This window comes from Gymnogyps californianus, unplaced genomic scaffold (genome assembly GCF_018139145.2).
Source record: "Gymnogyps californianus isolate 813 unplaced genomic scaffold, ASM1813914v2 HiC_scaffold_62, whole genome shotgun sequence".
Lineage (NCBI taxonomy): Eukaryota > Metazoa > Chordata > Aves > Accipitriformes > Cathartidae > Gymnogyps > Gymnogyps californianus.
Window position 1 is genome coordinate 62,246 of NW_026114455.1, and position 19,516 is coordinate 81,761.

Here is a 19,516-nt window from a genome sequence, read left to right on the forward strand (position 1 = left end):
GGAGCTGCTCAGCTCCGGCTCCCAGAGCTGCTGGGCATGGGATGTGGTGGGGCACATCTTCACGGAGTTCAGCCGGGCCTCGGCAGACTGGTAAGAGCCTGCTTCTGCAGGCATCCTTGGCCATGGAGAGCTCCGCGCTGCAGGGCCATCAGCGCTGGCACTGCCATCATAGCAGCCTCCAAACGGCCGTTTCTCGTGGGTGTCTGTGCTGATGTTGGTGGAGATGTCAGTGGATGACGTGGGTTTACACCTGGGCGTGCCACCCGGGACGGCGGGCTGCGTGCACCCACGGGCTGAGCTGTGCCCACAGGTGCCTTCAGCAAAGCCGCCTTGCGAAGGGAAAGGCTTGTAGGGACAGGACATCCTCCATCCTTAAATGCTGATGGACAATCAGCAAAACACAGCCAGTGCAGACAGGTGGGCCTGGCAAGAGGAGCTTTCTGTGGTGTTCTTGTGCTCTGGCCCTCCAAAGCACACCCTGCCCATCCAATAACAGTCTGGGGGCCCGCATCCCTTCTGGCAAGGGGACAGGCCATTTAGCAGTCCCTTCGGTGAGCATTTCCAGCTGGGCGCCAGGAGATGAAAGCTGGGGATGGCCGAGCCTCCCTGACTTGCCCGCGGATCTTCCCTGTGGCCGGAGCTTCCCTCTAGCTGGGAGATCCGTGTGCGTCGCTTTGCTCTGAGGCTCGGGGAGGCTCTGCTTTGGGAGCAGGGCAAAGCAAAAGGCTTCTGCGTGCTCCTCCGCATCCGTTGGGCTGGGTGTGCTGCCGCCAAGGCTGGCACCGAGCACAGCCCTGCTGAAGGGCACGTTCCTCACCTCTGCTTTGGTGGCACGACAGCAGCATTTGGGCCCAGGGGACCGTGCAGACAAACAGTGGTGCTCTCTGCTCCCAGCTGCCCAGTCCTTTCCAGGGCCTGGGACCTGGTCCTCGAGCTGGGTCCAGCTGTGCTTGTCCTCCTCCAGGAGGTCAGTGCTCCCGGGAGGCAGGCACAGGGAGCACAGGAGCACTGGTGAGTTGTGCCTGAGCCTCGTCAGTCGGGAGCTGAGAGTAACGGGGGTTTTTGCCAACTCTGTCTTACAGGTGGCAGGAGGCCTTTTTGCTGGGAAACCCAGGAGGATGGAGCTCTTCGAGCCCTGTGCGTGGACATCCTGGGCTCGCTGGATGTCTCTCGGAGGGGGATGACCAAAGTAAGTTGCCCTCTGCCCTGCTGCTGTGCCACTTCTTGCCTTCAGGACATTCTTCCTCGTGCTCCCCCACGCCCTGAACCTCTCCCCTCATGTGCGCTGAAGCGCACAAGGCTCAGGGAAACGCAGACCATCCTTTTCGTCTTCGAGCTCAGTGGCAATGCCAATGTGGCGAATTGCCCGGTTCTTCTCTGCAGCTCCTGTGGCCGAGGCTGCTGCAGTATGTGCTGCCAGCCCAGTACAGTGGCATGCTGATCCCGCTCTCCCGCTGTCTCCGAGCCCTGGTTGAGAGACGGGAGAAAGCCGGGTGCAAGGAAGGAGAGGAGGAGCCTGATGCATGGACTCCCAGAAGCAAGGTAGGAACCCCAGTGAGTGCTGCTGGGTTTGGCCAGGGATCGGGCCAGTCCGCGTCTCCCTGCGACCCACCCGCCCTGAGCAGGAGCCCAGGAAAACCAAAGGGCAGAGACAGGCTCTGCTGCTGGGCACGAGGGGCTCTGCCTGCATTGCCTCTTGCCCGGCGCAGAGGCCTGGCTCTCCTGCTCGCAGTGCTCTCCTGGTGAGCCGGGGCTCGTTCCTGGCCATGCTGGAGCTGTCTTCACCTCATGCTGGGCAGCCCTGCAGAGCCCCAGGCCAGCGCTGTTGCAGCGCAGTTGCTCTCAGCCCTCAGCCCTGTGCGGGCACATCGGAGGTGCGAGGGGCAGGGCATGGCGGGGGCTAGTCGGCTCACCCAGCCTTTCTTCCTCCCCACAGCCTGCCTGCCGGCTCCCCAGGCCCTGTTGGCTCGACTGCTGGTGAGTAGCAAAGAGCTTTTCTGGCCAGCATGGTGGGAGAGCCCGGGGCAGAGATGCTGTTGAGGCCAGTGCTGGGAGCCCCCGAGGAGGAGGCAGCATGCCCAAGCCATCCCCGAGCCCATCGGGGATCCCACTCCTTTCTCGGGGCCGGCAGCACCCTGGGTGAAGCCATCGGCTGCCCACTGCCGGCTGAGCGGCGCCAAGCTCTCTCCCTCTTTCCTGGGAGAAGCTGTGGCTCTGGCGGCAGGAGCAACCCTTCTCTCCCGCCCTTGCCTAGGTGGTGGCGGCGGCTCCTTACACGAGTGGCGAACGCGCAGTCGCTGCCTTGCAGCTGCTGCAGGCCCTCCACGGCAGGGTCCACAGAGCTTTGGGGGCAGCATGGGCGACCGAGGTCCCCCTCCTGCTGCAGTACCTGGAAGGTAAAGTGTGGGTGGGGAGGGAGAGGCTGGAGGGGGGAGGGGAGGCAGGAAAATGCAGCTGCCCAGCATCACCAGCAAATTGTCCACAGTTCCCCACCACTTGCTTTGCTGCTTTTCCCCTTCCAGGGAGCCCGTGCCGAGGCTGGAGGCAGCCATCCCCCGGCATCGATTCGGCCCAGGGAATGGACAAGGCCATTGATGTCCCCTAGGAGGGCAGGGCTTGGTGGCACCCAAGGATGGTGTTTGGGGGAGGGATGGGACTGGTGCTCCTGGAGGGGGTGCAGCCCCTGGCTTTGGAGGACCAGGTCCCCAGGCCAGGCCAGGTTTGCAGCAGCCGTCCTTGGCAATAGCCTGGGAGAAGGGCTGCAAGTGGGCAAAAAGCAGTTGGTCATTAAGGAGAAAATGTGTGTTGCTGATGCGTGCTGGGACTCAGTGGTCAGAGTTGTTCTGGGAGCTGCAGTCAAGCAGTGGGGATCAGCCACAGTCAGTGCGTCCTTCCCCAACGTGAATCAATGCCTCTGACAAATGCCCCTGGGATCTGCCCTGTGTCTTTGGCCTCGCAAGGGCTTTGCCGTAGGCCCTTTCTAGGCTGATGGCCTGGGGCTTTTGGGAGGTCTGACTGCAGAGGAGACCACCGGGCTCGTCTTTGGTGTGAGCTTAAATAGCCGTGAGAGCTTTTGCTTCCTCTTGCTTTCTAGGAAAAACTGAGAGCTCCCTGGACTCTGCCGAGTGGGAACACCGTGTACTTAAGGTACGGCATCCTTGGGGGGGGGGGTCACAAATAGAGGGGGAGAAGAGGGAGCAAAGTTGTGGGAGGAAGCTTGGGGCTGCCTGTGTAGGCACCAGGAGCTGGGGGCACCTCCTGAGCACCCTGCGCCTCCCCCCACAGTAGGTGCCTGCCCGCTCCGAGGAGCTGCTGTCTGCACACGTGCCACGGCGGATGGCTAATGCCCTCTAACGCTGTGACATGTGCCTTAGCAATGCTTCCTCCTGTACATCCAGCATACCGGGGGGTCTCACAAGAGGTGTTAGGAGAAGAGGGAAGCTGGCAAAAAGAGGGTTGGGTGGGGTATGGGAAGACAGTGCCGTTCCCAAGCGTGGAAAGGGCCCTGGCCAAGGTCAGCGGAACACTCGCTTCCTCTCCTGTTCACCCCAGTTCCTGCAAGCGTCACTGGAGCCCATCGAGGACAAGGCCTGGACCCTAGGCCTGAGCCAGGAGCTGAGCCAGCAGCTGGGCAGCTCTGCTGCCGGCTCCTGGGAGAAGGTGTGTCTCCTGCCCCGTGCCGGGGCCAGGGCTGGCGCCGGTGCTCTGCCCACGCAAGCGGTTTTCACTGCTTCCCCTTCCCTCGCCCCCAAAAGGCGCTTCCCCCCGGGCTGCCGCAGCGGCTGGCTACAGCCTGGCACTGCGGCCGGCCTTGCCTGCTCCCGGGGGTGGCCGGGTCCATCTGGGGCCAGCCCTCTCCTGACAGGTCGGGCCGTGACTGCATCTCGGGCTCGGCCTCTTCTCTTTCAGTTTTTCCTCTACAAGGCTCTTGGGACGACGCTGGCAGCTTGTCGGGACCTCAGACACGTCCAAGGGCAGGTGCTGAGGTTCCTCCAGGAGACAAACCCTGTGGAGCTGTCGGAGGCCCAGGTGAGGTGATGCTCACGTCCTGAGCATCCCCTGCCTGTTCCTGGGGGAGAGGGAGGGCTGCTCCTGGCCCTGCTCCAGACCTCCTTGATTTCCCCGTTGCTGCCGTTTCCCCCTTGCTGCAACATCCTGCCTGGCCGTTGTCGCTGGCCACGGCTGAGTGCCTGGGCTGGAACCGACTCCCCGTTTCTCTGTGGTTGCAGGGAATGATTTCTGTTGTGTCCCACGCTGCCGAGAGACACTTCCACCTGGTCTTGGACACGATGACTATGTTCTCTGCTGCCTTCACCAGAGGCTGGTTCTATCAGACTTCCATGGGATGGAAGGTAAAGGATCCAGGCTTGTGCTGTTTGGCTTTCCTTGTTTGGCCTTATTTCCACTTGTACACCTGCAGCAGCCGAAGCATGGCAGCTGCCTTTAGATTAGCCCTCTTGTAAGAGCTACCCGAGACCTGTGTTTCAGAGGGGACGTCCTGGCCTTGGGACCCCTGAGGTGTCTTTGGAAAGGATGGGGTTTGACACCTGATGGATCAGAGGCAGCCAGCTGGGGCAGCTGCAGCAGTTGCTTGCTTGCAGCCCCGTTGCCCCCGACTTAACTTCAGCAGGAGCTGGCGACAAGGGGGTGGGCACTCTGCCCCTTCCTCAAAGCTGAGGGCTTGGAGCAGGAGCCTTGGGAGGTCTCGCTGGCTCTGCTCCCCACCTGGGGGCTGTGGGGATGCCTTTCTGGGCAGGGCAGGGGCAGGGCAGGGCAGGGCAGGGCCCTGCAGAGAGAGCAGTACAGCCTGGCCTGGGGAGGTGAGCAGGATGGGCTCATCTGCACCGCTGACCCGCACAGCTTGCGCGTCTCTGAGCAGGACCATGACAGGCTATGTCAGATACCTTTCCACAGAAAGGCTCCAGACAGCTCTCCGACCTCCCAAATCAGTGGTAAAAGAGCCAGCAGTGGGTGCGATGCTGGCTGCACCTGCTCCCCATCCCCATGCGAGAACCCAGGCTGCGGGATGGGAACAGCTGCCGGCCCCAGAGCTCGCAGCTCAAGGAGTGGCTTGGGGAGCTGCTGGGAGGTGCCCAGGGAAACAAGGAGCTGGTGAGGGTGTGGGGCAGGGCCTGCTGCAGGAGCCCACAGCAGTCCCGGGGCTGACGTCTTGGGGCATCTCTGTTGACAACAGGTACAGCGGCGGCAGAAGACAGAGAGAGACCAGGCCATTCGCGCTGCTCTTCATGCGCACCTACAGCGGCATTGCGCTGCATGCCCCCAAGGAGCAGCTGCTGACCCGTGTGGATAAAGAAATCATGGGCAACATCCTGCGGCTCTCCAGAGCCAAACAGAGGGTAGGAGTATGGGGCGCGCAGGGCAGGGATGCCTGGGTGCCCCAGCTCCAGCCCCTTGGGGCTGGGGTGTACCGAGATGGATGGTCTCTTTGTAAAGATCTCCCAAGGAAGGGTTTGTCCTCAACGTCCAGATCCAAGCCCGCTGTGGGTTCCCCACACCCATGCTCCTCTTCCACCTCTCAGCCCTTCAAAGAGTTCAAGGGGTGCTTTGCTCTCTTTGGCCTCAGGACTTGCACCTCAAGCTCGCCCTGGTGCAGAGCATCACCGAGGTCAGCTGTGCCATCCAGGCTGTGGGCGACTGCGGCAGCTTTGAGCTCTCCTTAAAGCAGGAGGCGACGCGGACCCTGCTGGTGAGTGCTCGTAGCTGGGGCAGTCCCACAGGGGAGTTTTGGGCTGTGCCATCCGACTGGTTTCCCCAGAGGCACGACAGTCTCTTGGCTTCATGCGAGCTCCTGGAGCTGTGTCCCAAGCTGGTGGGGCCCTTGGGTGCTGGTGCTGGGTGGCTGTGGCTGAGGAGCAGGGTCCCTCCTGCAGTGCCTTTGGGGAGCCGTGGGCGTGACGGGGCAGTGTCTGCCCAGGCCTGGCAGCAGAGCCTGTCGCTGGGGGAGGCGGGAGGGCTGTCCCGTGTCCCTGCCCGCTGCCAACTCTGCCCTTGTCTCTCTGGGACTTGCAGGACTGGATAAAGGGGGAGCCCTGGGACTCCCTGGTGTATGGAGTGTTTCATGCCCTGGAGAAGTTGAGGTGAGGTCTGTTCCCCAGGCTCTGGGACTCCCAGTGTGCCCACTTGAGCCCCTTGAGCATGGGGCCGGGAGCTGCTGGGGCTGTAGAGTGGGAGGGTGCTCCCCATTTCGGGTGTCTCCCAAAGGAAGGGAGCCCCAGGAGTTCCTTAACCTGGGGGTGGGGGGGTCGCCTGCTGCTTGGGAGGAGGCAGGAATTGCTAAAGCTGCAGGCAGCGCTCACTGGCATAGGCTGGGGTGTTGGATTGGGGGTCCTCGATTAGGAGGAACCCACTTGTGGTTTAAGCCACTCTGGAGAGGGCTAGGAAATCCCCTTTCTGCTTTCTCTTCCTTTGTCCTCCGGCCAGCAAGCTGAGGCCACCTCTGAGCAGGGAGGAAAACCGCAAGCTGCTGGCAGTGTGCTGCCAGAGTGTCTTGTCCTATCCTTCCGAGGAGCGGATGAAAAAGGGAAGGAAGACAGTGAGGGCAGCTGTGAACATGCAGGTACCCACCGGCCAGTGCCTGCCCCTCTGGCTCAGGATCCCCCCTCAGTGCACCCTGGCAGCCCCCATGCTGCAGAACCTCAGCTCTCCTTTGCTGCTTTTAGCTTCTGCACAGAAGAGGCATGGAAGATCTGGGCCAGCTCACAGAAAGCCTTCTGGAGGCAGAGGCGACCTGCTTTGACGACGTGGTCCACGTGAGTAGCCATGGGGCAACAGGGAAAGTGTTGCGGGGGCAGAGAATGGAGGCCTTAGCGGGTGATAGGAGGTGGACACCTTTCCTACAGGAAAGTGGGGCTTTGGCTCCTTGCTCTGAGGCTGAGCTGGGGGACAGGAGCGCCCGGCCACTGCAGCCTCAGGACAGGCAGAGAAGTGGGCCCTGATGGAGGGAAAGCCAAGAGCCAGCCCTGAGCTGGGCAAGAGCAGCCTGGGGGAAGGCCAGAGTGGGGAGACACCGGCAGGGAAGCAAAACCTGGCTCAGGGCAGAGGCAGCTGGAGGGAGTGAGGCGGTGAAGGCTGCAGTGCCAGTGCTTGGTGGGACTGGGCACCGTGCCGGGAAGGGGCCAGAGAAGGAGGGAGAGGGAGGGGGATCTCAGGGAGAGAAAGATTCCTGTTGCGAGAGAGATGCACCCTCCCCCAGGTCCTGAAGGGCTGGCTCACCTCAGCCAAAGAATGGGAGCGGGAGAGAGCCCTGCGGGTTTGCGCCCATGTGCTGGGCGCTTGCAAGGAGCGATTTGAGCTCACGGTGAGTAGGGACCCCCCACGTGCCCTGGGGCCCCATTCCCCCCATTCATGGCCCCGGAAAGGAGCCCTGCCCGGCTGGGTGCTGGGTTTCGGGGCTCCTGGGATTATGGGGCAGCCCTTCTGCCTGCCCCTCTGCCCGGTTGCTGCTCAGGGAGCAGGATGGGCAGTAGAGGCGAGCGGGTGCTGGGGCTGCCTGCGACCCTTTTCCTGCTGCTCTCCCCTGCAGAGAGGATGTCCTTGCAAGCAGTTTGGCTTCCTGGTGGGACTGCTGGGGTCTCTGACCAGCGACTGCCTGGCCACGTCCCAGCAGAGGGCATGGCTCTGCCTTGGCTACCTTCTCCAAATGCAAGGTGAGGAGAGCGGGTGCTTCCCAGCCTTGCTCAGCCTGATCCTCCCTCCCTTCCTGGCCTGGCACCACCGGGGTCCCGCGGGGGCAGGCCCCGTCCCCAGGAGGGAAGGGTGCTCGGCTGGTTTTGTGCCCCCACCCTGTTAGCCCTCTGCCACCCCAGCCATCTCAGGAAGGATCCCTGGGAGAGGCTTGCTGAGTGCCACCTCCCTGGGCTGTCGGTGAGGTTGGGTGGTCAGGGCCATCTCTCACTGCTCTCTGAGAGCAGGACATTGTCACCAGTGCTGGGGACTGTCCCCCTCCACGGCTGTCCCCCTCCACGTTCCAGGAGAGACAGAGGGTGGTCAGACAACTTGCTCGGATCAGGTCCCTGACATTTCAGAGGGTGCCTTCCCCCTCGCTCCCTGCCTTCAGCCTGGAGAGACAGGCAGCTACCCAGGCACTCTCCAAACTCATGCCTGCCAGGGAAGAAATCTCCTGCCCAGCACAAGAGAGGAAACCAATTTGCTGCCCAGAGCAAACTGGGCAGGGAGGAGGGATCTGAGCTGCAGGCCCGGAACGTGCTGCAAAGGGGTTGTGTTTGAACCCTTTCCTCTGCAGGCAGCAAGGTCTGCTGCCTGTGCTGACGAAGTCACGGGGAGGTTTCCTGCCTCCCAGAGATGATGCTGGCCTGTGCGGCAATAGGGGACGCAGCTGCTAGGAGCAGAGGCTGCTGAAACCCTGAAGGCCCAGCAAATGGTTTGAGGAGGAAGAGGGCTCTTTCCAGCCTGGGATTTGTCAGCTATTTCTCGGCCTCGGGAAATCCTGCTGCCCCAAGTACAGGAGGGCCCTGGGTTTCCCTGTGGCCTTCACTGCCACCACTTGGCTTCTCCTTTATTGGTATCTGGGGCCAGAGGCTGGGTTTCTGTAGACGTGACTCCTCTTTTCTCCTGGTGTTTGTTCCAGCCAAGACCATGAAGGTGGTGCCTCAGGCACATGAGATCAGGTGCCTTTGTGAGGAGCTGAACAGCCCAGACACCGAGACTCTGCTGGAGACAGGCACCAAAATAGCAAAGGTAACTGGGCCCAAAACACAGGGGTGGGGGCCCAGCTCCTGGGCTCCTGCACGTCTCCCTGCTCCCCTCCAGAGTCTCTCTCTGTCTCCAGAGCGAGCTGTCCAGGACAGCTGTTGTGAGCAAGTAGCAAGAAGCTTTGAGACAAGACTGTCCTTTAGGCACGCTGGAGCAGATACCGTGATGTGCGTGTTTGTGCGCACATGTGTGTGTGTTTGTGTGAGTGCTCTTGTCAGAATACAAATTTGGTATATAAGCCAACAACGTGGGGGGAGACACTTCCAAATCGGTTAGCTGCATCAGATGTAAACAGCACTGTATGCACAGCAGGAGGGTCAAGTGATTGCCCCCTCCATGACTGACGAACTAACAGCCCCGTCAAGTTGCCTTTCCTTTCCGAATTGCTGGAGCAGAGCTGTGACGCCGTCTCTCCTGTTCCTGACTTCTCTCCAGGCTGTTTGCAAATGCATCCCTCCAGCACAGGCTACGGACTTTCTGACTGCCGTGCTGGACAGCTTGCTGCATGTCACACCCACACGTGCAAAAGCAGTGCGGAAGTGGGTGTTTGTCTTCCTGGTGGAATGCAGAAAGGAAATACTCCAGGAGGTAAGGGAGACCTTTTCTTCCATTTGACTTTGTCTTTTCTCCTGTTGGCTGTTGCACTAGCCCCTGTGCAGTTGGCAGGGGCTCAAGAAACACCGCCTGTCTGCCCAGCCAAGGGGCTACTGATGGTCTGAGTCGTGCATTAGCACCTGCTGCTGGCGTCTGCTCCAGCTGGTGACAAGGATCCTTGGGGCACTTCTTGCCCAAACTCTCCCGTTGGTCCAGGTCCTTCCCAGGAGTGAGGCACTGGGAGGCACCAACCTTGCCATTCCTCCCCTTCCTCTGGGGTCACTGTCAGTCCTGCCTGCCCTGGGACACACTTCACCCTGCTCTTTCTTCACGGGTCTCCAGTTCCCTCTACTCTGAGTTTTGCTGGGCACGCTAGGTTTTCCACAGGCTGGATACTTGTTCATTGCTCTCATTGCTTGCCCCGACTGGGGTGTTACCCAGGCTGCGAGGTGCCCTTCCTTGAGCCACCAGTTGCTGACCGTTTGTAGCCTGGGAGCCTCTGGCCTCGTGCTGTGCCTGCCCTTCCAAGGCTCCTGTTCTCCTCCTCCGCTCGCACTCTGCTGCGCTCCACTTGGGCTCTAGGGCCACCAGTGGCTCGCGCAGCCCGGACTAAATCAGTGGCTGCCCGCCGCTGACAGATGTCGGTCACAGTGATGGCAACTGTGGGTGGCAGCCCAGAGGATGGTGCCCAGCTGAGCTAAAGCTCACCCAGCCGTTAGGCCGCTGCTGTTACGGCCAGGGCAGGGTGTCCCTGTGCCGTCCCTGCAGAGCCCGCGGCCGCTCTGGGCAGCGGGAGCGCTGCATCCATGGGCTGTGGGGTCACCCCTTGCTGCTTCCCCAGGTGCAGAGCAGGTTGTGTCTGCACCACGGGCCAGAGGTAGGCAGCTGTGGGAGAAGCTGGGATCTTCACGGGACGAGGGACCTGGCTGCCTCTTTGTCCGTATCATGGCCACAGCTTCTAGCTGTGAAAGGCTCAAACAAACACCCCTTCCTTCAGGGGAAGATCCTCTGTATGGGGCAGGGGATGGTGCTTTCAGAAAGGAGGGTAGAGGCAAGGAAAAGTGTCCCTGGAGAACTGGGTTCCTCTGGAAGGAGTCACGTGCCCTTGCAGAGGCCCTGCAAGGCATCTTCAGGGTCTCAAAAAGCGTGTTTGCTTTTCGCCTTGCATTGCTACAGGCACATGGGGAGAGTTATTCAAGCGTTGGGTGTGAAATGTGTCCATGTCCTCCATGTGCACACAGGGCACACAGCTGCTCATACGGTTGGGCCCAGGCACATACGGTGACTGAGGCTCTGCGTGTGTGTGCATGCGTGCGTGCGTGTGTGCGTGCGTGTGCACAATTGCCAAGAGCACACTCAGCTTCAGACGTGAGCCAGGGTCAGGCAGGGTGGAAGGGGTGAGGTTTCGAGCTACATCTGGACTCTGTGTCAAGGGAGCAGGCATTGCTCGTGTGCTGAATGACTGTGTCTGGGCCCTGCAGGAGCGGGTAAAGGATGCACCGAGCCCTTCTTTCTCCTCTTCTTCCATTCAGGTGCCAAAAATCCTCAACACCCTTTACGCCTACATGCAGCAGAGCACCCACAGGCCCTTCCTGCTCCGTGCAGTGTTTCTCCTTGTCCAGTTTCACCAGGAGCCCGTGATCAGCAGTCTCCTCCAGAAAGGTCTGCCCATGGACAGGTACGTGCACTACCCACTTCCCCACTGTAGTCAAAGAGAGACCCTGCAGCTTGCTTGCACTGGGGGGGCCCGGATGAGAAGCAGGTCTTCTTCTTCTGCCTGAACAGTCTGGAGTGTTGCAAGACTGCGTGCTTGTGTCGCTGCCGAGAGTGGGGCGTTGTAAGCCCCACGGCAGATGAGGAGGTTTGAGGGCACTGCAGGACTGCGAGGATATGGGCTCAGGGGTGAACGTCTCTCCCCTTGCAGTGACACGGTGGAGCTGTGGAGGAGCCTGGGGAGAAGCATCTTTGGGATTCAGATCCTGAGGTGCTTAGTGGAGAAACTAAACAGGGCAGGAAACAACCGCCTGAGGACTGACTCCTCCACTTGTGAGCGGCACAACCGTCAGACTGCTCTGGAGACTCTGACGGTACGTTCAACGGCAGACACCTTTCTGCAGCTTTGCATCCGCTTTCCAAATCATACTTCAGCACAAGGGAGTCGGGTGCCCTTTGCGGATGGCACCCGTGGAGACTCCCAGGGCGCTGTGCTGGGCCGGCCTCAAGGAGCGTGGGGAGCCGGGACAGTTTTGTGCTCCTGAGCCACAAGGCTGACACAGAAGTGATAACTGCAGACAGTAAACGCCCCGCCCCAGGCAGGCGGGGGAACCAGGCTGGTGGGAAACGGCCTCACCTGAACAGATGGTTCTCGGTCATGTTTCTCTGCAGATCACCCGTGCCATCTCCGAGGTGGTGCTTGCCCTGAGCAGCACGGAGGAGCTCAGGCAACTGCTTCCCCACCTCCTTCCCAGCCTCCTGAGGTGGGCCAGTGAAACGCTGGGCGAGGAGAGGCTGCTTTCCCCCATGAGCAGCTGGAGACAACTGTTCCTCGAGGGCCAGGTGCTTGAGGAGAAGCCGTGCAGGTAAGGAGCCAAAAGGGCAGATGGAGGGGCTGGCTTCAGTTCCCCTCGCCAAGGCATGTGCCTTTGTGGGGCTGAGGGAGTGCTTCACCTGCCCCGCTTCCTAGATGTGGAAACGGGTCATCGTGGTTGGTTTTACTTCTGTTCCTTCATGGAGAAACTCCAGCTCCCAGGCAGGAAGGCCTTACGCAGCTCGTACTGCGGACAGCTGTCATCTTGCCTCCTGCATACCCTTGCATGCACAATAGCACTGCACTCCCTCAACGGACCCCTGCTGGGAGCAGTGGCTCTCGCAGCCACTCGTGTCATTCTTTGCAAAACGCTGGTGGGAAGAGCTATTAGGTGTTGCCTTGGTTGATATCTAGCATGGAGTCAGTCTAGGGGCGTGGGTTTTCTTCCGCTTCAGTGGGTTTGGGGCATGACGAAAATGCCAGTGTTGTTAGCTGCAGTCTTGAAGGCTATGAAGCATCATTTCAGGCGTATGTAGCTCTGCTAAAGAGAAGCCTTCCCCTAACCTGCTGTGATTTGAGATTTCTTGGGGTTTGTGGTGGTGGTGATATTTTGATTTGGTTTGTTTGATTGTGTTTGTTTATTTTGTGTTTTGTTGCTTTTGCCAGGATTTTCCTTTCAGCTCTAGAGTTGGTGCTAGGCAAATGCATGGCGCAGAAATGGATGCGGCTGCTCGTGAATCAGGCAGTGTGGGCTCGCCTGGAAGACCCCCTGGCTTACCCGGAGGGGGTGCGTCTCCTGAGCAGGTAAGAGCCCCAGGGATGCATCTGGCCAACTCCTGCAGGGCTGTGCCCAGGGAAATGGCTGCTGGGACCCTTCCGGTGTGCCTGGGAAGCCGTCCTGAGCTGAAGCACAGCATCTGCCTCGGCGCGAGCGAATTTTGGAGACCTGGCCTGTGGCCTTCCTGGCTAACTGTGTGCCCCTTGCTTGTGTCCCCTGCGCAGCGTCCTGCTCCACGCGGGGCTCGTCTCCCCCTGTCTGGTGAAGAACCTCTTGCCATGGCTGCATTCCCGCTCAGTTAAACTGCGGGTGACAGCTACAGCTTTCTTTGCTGAGGTAAGGCAGGAGATGGGCAAGGAAGGGTTCAGAGGGCTTGTACTGAGATACTGCTGCTTGGGATGTCTCTTTTTGTGGGAGGATCCCTGGAGAACAGGTCCCTGGAGCGGGGTGGCCAGGGGAGCACCTGGCCAGGACCAGGTCCCCACGGCGCTGCCTGTGTTGTTCCAGATCTCTCAGGACCGCAGGATGACAGGGACCTCCAGGAAAGGCAGGCACTAGAGAAGTCCCTCTGCGATACCTGGCCCCAGCCAGCACCGAGGAGTTCATTAAAGCTCATCACAAGATGCCTAAACGGGAGCGTATCTTTTTTTTCCCTGGTGGCACCCTTGTGGCTGGTGAGACCACGGGTGGGTGGCACTGAGGCTGGGGGCTGCCAGCTGTGGGGCTCCTCTCAGATCTCCCCGGGCTGGGGACAACGGAGTCGTGTCGGGACAGACCCCAGAGCAGGGATCTCCCTATCCATAGGGTCCTGGGGCCTTGCCGTGCCCTCCCACTGCCCACGGGGATCCCCTTGGCACCCCTCCCACCACGGCATGACCACCTCCAGCACCAGCCAGGGCTGGTGCAGGGAACAGCCCAGGACAGCCCTGACCGTATCACCACAGCAGGCTTTGCCCTCCCGGTGTCCCATCACGCTGGGACCCTCCACAGCACTGCCCAGTGACACAGTGGGGGCGTAGCAGAGCAAAAGGGGGACACTGGGCGATGGGTGGGGGGAACTGAGGGGGTCACAGGAGTTTACAGGGGTGTGGGCAGGGGACAGAAGGGGGGCACTGGGGGATGAGCGGGGAATGTCGGGGGCACCTTAAAGGGCCAGCAATGGCACAGGGGCTGAGCAGAGGGATGGAGTGTAGCAGAGACATCTGCCTGGCCCATCGCACCCGTGCCCGTTAACACAGGCCCCACTGGTGCTGTTCCTCACCCCCAGCGAGCCTCTGCACATCTGCGGGGGGCAGGAGCAGCTCCACACAGGGAGCCCACCAGCAGAGATGTGGTTTTGTCCCTCGGGCTGCTGTGCACGCCGGCCCTGCTGCGAGCCCATGGGAGCCTCAACCCCCTGTCCCGGGCGTCCCACCATATCTGTGATCCAAACTGAACACTGCAAAGTTTGCTCCAACAAAACACAGGCTTCCGCCTCGCACAGTCATGTTCCTTGATAAAGGTGAGGATGTAAGAGGGAATCGAGCCCCTTTCTGGGTTGAACACCAGGCTGAGGAGGGGTCCTGCTGTGGAGGAGGCACCAGCAAGGGCCGAGGTGGCAGGGCCGGGGGTTTCCCCGGGCACCTGCAGTGCCGAGGACTCCGGCAGTCCTGGGAGCTGCGTGTGCCAGGCGCAGGGCAAGCGACGGAGCTGGACGTTGTCCACCACAAGCACCTGTTCAAGCCAGGGGCCAGCTCCTGCCCTATCACTTACTCACATACCTATGACCTCACAAGCAGCTGCACAACCCACAGCCTGGCCCCTGGCTTCACACCTCCTCAACCACCTGTGACATCACAAGCTTGCTCCTGCCCTAATAGCTACACTACACCCACCACTGACATCACAAGCACCTGCACAAGCCACCTGCCTCCTTCTGCCCTGGCACCTCTTCAGGTAAATATGACAACACAAGCACCTCCACAAGCCACGTGTCCTTCCATTCCCCATCAGATACTCAGACAGCAGTTGCCTCAAAAGCACCTTTGCAAGCCAGGGACCTGCTTCTGCCCTACCAACTGAGCAGTCATCAGTGACATCACAAGCAGCTGCAGAAGCCAGGTGCATGATCCTGCCCTATCACCTACTCATCCACCTATGACATCACAAGCACCTGCACAACCCAGGGGCTTCTACCCTATCACCTACTCAGGTGCCTATGACCACACAAGCAGCTGCACAACCCAGGGGCCTACTCCTGCCCTATCACCTACTCAAGCGCATGTGACAGCACAAGCACCTGCACATGCCGGGGTCCTGCTCTGCACCTATTGGCTACTCAGCCAACAGTGGCCTCCCAGGAACCTCATTAAGTCAGGGGCATGCTTCTGTCCTACCACCCAATCAGCCATCAGTTACATCACAAGCAAGCTGCAGAAGCCAGGTGCCTACTCCAGCCCTATATCCTACTCAGGCACATATGACATCACAAGCACCTGCACAAGCCAGGGGCCTGCTCCTGGCCTAACACCTGCTCAGCCACCAGTGACCTCACAAGCACCTGCGCAGCAGGAGCATCCTCACCACCAACACCCTGGCTTTTTCACCTCCATCTCCATCTCTGTCTGCCACCTCCCCGTGACCTCCTCCCTCCCAGGCACCTTTCTCACCCACTCCACAACTTCCCAATGCCTCTGTCTGCCTTTGTGTTCATGTGGCAGATGTTACATCAGACGCATTGTCCCAAACACGTCACCTGCATCTCCTGCTCCCTCTGTTGTCATCATGACTGTGCCAGCTCTCTGATGCGCTTTTTGACCTCATGGGCCCTTTCGTACTGCCTTCCTTCGGCTGTTAAATCCTGTTCCTGCAAGAGAAGTGACAACCACTCAGTGCCCCCTCTGTGGCATCTTACCCGCATCTTCCTGGGCTGGACGCCTGGTGGAAACTGTCACCATCAGCCCCACCAGTGCTTGAAGTCTCCTCCTGGCACAGGAACAGCTGTGGGTGTGCTGGGTGCGTGCCATGCTTCCTGAAGGAGAACAGCAAAACTCAAAGTAACTCCTGGGCAAGGTCCTGCTCGAGAGCTGATTTGAAGGCAGGCTTGTCGCAGGTCCCAAGACTGGTCCAGGGGTTCTCCCTGGCCCCCAGCTCGGCCACAGGTCCCACATCTGGCTCCTTCCAGCAGGAGTTTGGAAAGCCCCTTCCCAGCTGCCAGCGCCTGGCCAAAGGCTCAGGGCAGAAACAGACCCCTCCCCCGAGGGCCCCAGTCCCCAGCTGGCCTCTGCCCCCAAACTACTCAAACTTCCAAACAGGCTCTCCCTCTAACTGAATTATCTTTGGTTTTAAGAAAAGAAACCATAGACTTCCAGATTAAGTAGTCTAAGACTTTTAGAGGGCCATTTGGGCTTCAATTCCAGAACAAAAGAATTTCCATTACAGAATCTCAGCTACCACCTCCATCATCGTCTTCTCAGTGACACACAAACGCTGTGTTGCAAAAAATCAAACGGCTAATAAAAAGTATCCTCTCCTCCCCAGACCTTTGTTTCCTCATACCCTCAGACTACCGCAGTAATCATCACACCAGTATGCTGTAATTACTACCAATCTGAAACCCCTCCAAAGCATTATTCACTGACGTGACTGACAGCACTGTTGACGCCTTCTGCCTCCGTGACCGAGAACATCTACACGGATATCTCTGCCTAACAGCAGAAGACCGGCCCGAAAAAAATATCTTACTTTGTCTCGGCTCTACTGAAAGCAAGGAATTCATGACAGTGCTACAAACAAGTTTACAAGAAAGTAGGATAGCAGAAGAGGCAGAAAAGGTGATGTATCTCACCCACCACTAATTTCAGAGGAAGTTTCAAGGGGGTTTCTTTTTCTTTTTTTCCCATCACTGCCCAGCATAAGGGAAAAAACACACACCTGCTGTTTAAGGAGAACTGAAAATGACAAGACTAGGACTATCAAGTCTGTGTAATTACACTTCTTTCCAGGACACATTGGCCTTTCTTTTTTTAAATCTCAGCGGAGAGCTTTACTGAAAATCACTCAATTCTGATATGGGAAGAGCAAAAGGTCCCCTGGAAATCTTTGAAAGGAACAGCACATTGAAGGAAAACCGTTCATATAAACTCTAAATGACACGTTTTCGCTGTCAAAGATTGTAATGCTTTCGAGTATCTTCGCCATCCTCATCTTCTTTCCCATCACTTTCTTCTGGTGACACTAGAACTACCGTACCTCAACATAACGTTAAACTGTTCGAGTACTCTCGCAAATCACATACAATCCAAAATGCCGACACTGATGCCTATAGGTTTTGCTATTACCTTCACGTTAACGACACAAGCGGTCCTGCCATATCTACAACCTGCAAAGCCTGAAGACAATCAGCACACACGCGCGTACGTATCGATCTTGTTCTGTCCTTGCCAAAACTGCTGGGTGACTCGTCATCAGCCTCCGTGACTGACAGCAGGCAAGACTCTCTCATCTGGCTTAGCTCTGATGCAACCCCTAGGAAAACAGCTATTTCATGGACAGCCTTCAAGTCATGTCTTGTTATCTTGGGAAAGTGTTATCTCCCAGTGAGGACCAAGATGACAGCTCTTAATTATATGTCCCGAGAGTAGCTTCCACCCACTGTCCCCTGCTACCCACCAACAGGAACAGCACTGTCCTCTCCCCTGCCCATCTCCACACTCGGGAGGAGCTGTTCACATACCCGTGGCAGCCTGCCTTACTACCTGCTCTGCTGCTCATGGGCATGACAACTGTCACGCTAAGGCTTGTCGTGGTTTTACCCCCGCCAGAACCTAAGCACCACGCAGCCGCTCGCTCACTCACTCCTCCCCACTCCCAGTGGGATGGGGAGGAGAATCGGAAAGAAAAGTAAAACTCGTGGGTTGAGATAAGAATAGTTTAACAACTAAAATAAAATAAAATGTAAGAGTAACAATACCAACAAAAAATATAACAACAACAATTCTAAATACAAGGGATATAACAAAAAGAGACAGACACAATCCACAGAGAGCCATCAGAGCTAAACCCTGATGGCACTTTCCTTGGTCAAGTTTCCTTCAAAAACATACTTTTAAAAAAAAACCCACAGAATTCTTACTGCAAGAACCAGGAAGAAAAAAATCCCTGACAGGGTGACTGGCATCTCCTGGCTGCGGTAAAACCATCTGCCCTCTGCAGTTCCGTTTCCCAAGAGTGGGCAGCATAGCCTGGGTGGGCGGAAAGGCACTTATGAGACCATGGGGCTTAGAGAGGAGCACAAGCATCTGCCAAGGGAGCTGCATCCAACCAGGACCGCTCCCCACTTGCTTCTCTGACAACAAAGCCCTGGTGCGTGCTCTCACCAGGAGGGAAAAACAACTGCCACGGCTGCAAATCCCCATTCATGAAAGGCTGTGAACAGAGGCAGGGTTGTCCATGAGCATGACACCCACATGAAGGCCTGCGGACAGCAAAGGCACCTGGTCTGTCCCCACCACAGCATGCCTGCTCCAAAGCTTGGAGCTGCCTCTCAGAGACGAGGCCTCTCTACCTTCCCCTGGCCTGCGGACATGAAACACTGGCCTCCAGCTGTCAGGGCTTGGTCTGGTGACCCTCAGGGCAGCAGCAGGAACCGCTCTGACCCTGGTTGTGGGGTTGGCCCTGCGGCTGAGCCCTCGGGCACAGGGCTGGTGAACTGGGCCATGGCAGGGCCCATGGGTTATGAGGTCGCCACGGCCCTCCACCCAGCCCCATCCGCCCTGGGAGATACCTTCTCCTGCTCCTGCAGCACCCCTGCTCCTGGTCCTGGTCCTGGTCCTGCTCCTGTTCCTGGTCCTGCTCCTGCTCCGCGTCCTGGTCCTGGCCCTGGTCTCCCCCTCGCCCTGGCTGCCCCCAGTCCGTCTCTCACCCATTTCTCCTCAGGCTGCTCGGCCTCCAGCCCCTCCGGCCCTGCCCCAGGCCGGCTCTGACTGACAAGGCTGCCTCCGGCTCTGCTGATTGGCTCAGCCATGGCCAATGGCAAGGCTGTTGCTAGGTGGGCACAGGAAGCCTGGGTTTCTCCTCACAGAGCCGCCCTGTGCCCGCTGTCCCCCCACACACAGCTCGCTCCTCAGCCAGCAGGGACACTGGGCCTGTGGAGAGACGGCCTTCAAGAAGGGCCATTTCACCTGGAGCTGTTCTCTCAGCAGTGCAAGGTGTGTGCACAGCTCTGCTGTCCCTCAGTCCACTCATGGGGTCTGGGCCTGCTCAGGGAGGGAGGGGAGGGGGGAAAGGAGGGGAGGGGAGGGGAGGGGAGGGGAGGGGAGAGGAGAGGAGAGGAGAGGAGAGGAGAGGAGAGGAGGGGAGGGAGGGGAGGGGAGGGGAGGGGAGGGGAGGGGAGGGGAGCTGCCCTGGATTTGCTCTGGAGCAGCAAGTCTTTCCCAAACTGCACGTCTGTCTCTGCTGCCAGCCACAGCCCTGGGCAGGAGGAGCTGCGTGATGGGAGCCGCTCGCATCGGTCAGGCCGGCACCTGGCAGGAGACAGGGCTCGCCCCCGGTCACACCGCCCGTGCTGAGCCCAGCACCCAGGGCCTTCCTCAGGCCTCACCTTCCCCTGGGGCTGAGGAGGAGAGACGCCCTGTCCTGGCGTGGCCCAGGCCGTCCTCCTGTGGCCAGAAGGAAGGACAGAGCCCCCATCGGTCTCCCCACGGGTGTTGGAGATAGGCGAGAAACAAAACAAAGGATGCTACTTAGTTAATGAGGCGCGACCTTGAGAAGAGGAACAAGATGACACCATAAGTCAGCCAGGTAAGGAAATACCAAGATAATCACAAGGGCAACCATAGAGCTACTTGAACTTTGAGTGAACTGTCTTAATTAACATCATAGAAAACCTGCCCTTGGGTAGGGAG

The 19,516-nt window shown here is 59.0% G+C and overlaps 1 long non-coding RNA gene across 1 annotated transcript; it reads left to right on the forward strand.

Annotated features, from left to right (window-relative positions):
• Positions 1 to 12,595: 12,595 nt before the first annotated feature.
• Positions 12,596 to 13,185, forward strand: LOC127029030 (uncharacterized). Its single transcript, XR_007768116.1, has 3 exons — positions 12,596 to 12,658; positions 12,857 to 12,968; positions 13,140 to 13,185. It is a non-coding gene; the product is annotated as an uncharacterized LOC127029030 (long non-coding RNA).
• Positions 13,186 to 19,516: the final 6,331 nt, after the last annotated feature.